Source organism: Adiantum capillus-veneris, chromosome 10 (genome assembly GCF_014529385.1).
Source record: "Adiantum capillus-veneris isolate H3 chromosome 10, ASM1452938v2, whole genome shotgun sequence".
Lineage (NCBI taxonomy): Eukaryota > Viridiplantae > Streptophyta > Polypodiopsida > Polypodiales > Pteridaceae > Adiantum > Adiantum capillus-veneris.
The window spans coordinates 147,462,813-147,463,549 of record NC_140940.1 but is presented as its reverse complement, the minus strand read 5'-3'; positions in this window follow the sequence as shown (position 1 = coordinate 147,463,549).

Genomic DNA, 737 nt, shown 5'->3' with positions numbered 1-737 from the left:
CTAAGAATTGTCACATGTGTGAATGTGGAGGTGAACCATCTGTCCTGCTTAGCAACATCACTTTGTGTGGGAGTAATCGTAGATTGCATTTAGACTCCCATGGAGCACGCATGACCCTCAACTCCATCAAGCCCCTCTCATCCACACAATAAGGTGTGCTTTAAGGTGAGAGTCGATCCATTGACCAATAACAAGCACTGATCTTGCCATGCTACCAATTGTCCGAAACATTTGCTGAAAAATGCATGGAAGTCCCTTATTTTTTAGAGTGGGGGGTCTCCTAGAGTTGTGGCAGGTCCAAAATCCATCATGTTCTTTCCAAACAATGTGCATATGCCATCATGGACTAATGTCCCTATCTCGTTTTCTTGTTCCACAAGATTGAGGCTGGGTTTAGACGAGGCGACATAAGGTGAGTACGCTCCACATGGCTACATGTGATTTGCTGGATAAACTACCATCCCCTTCGTTTTCTTCCAAACCACCCCTCGGAAACAAGTGGCTACCACTCCAAAAGCTGACAAACTTGTGCCAGCAGGGACTCGATGCAGACCTCAACAAATAGCGTTCTAGAGGGCTCTTCCTCCACTCTCTGTGAATTCATTGAGGCGTTGAGAGCCATCTTTGCTTTCTTTGTTTTCGATTAAAACTCGGGCTCAAAAAGGCCTTTGAAAACAAACGACGGACAGTGAAATGACTCTAGAGTGTGGAGTCTGGTATATAAACACGTCGGCACT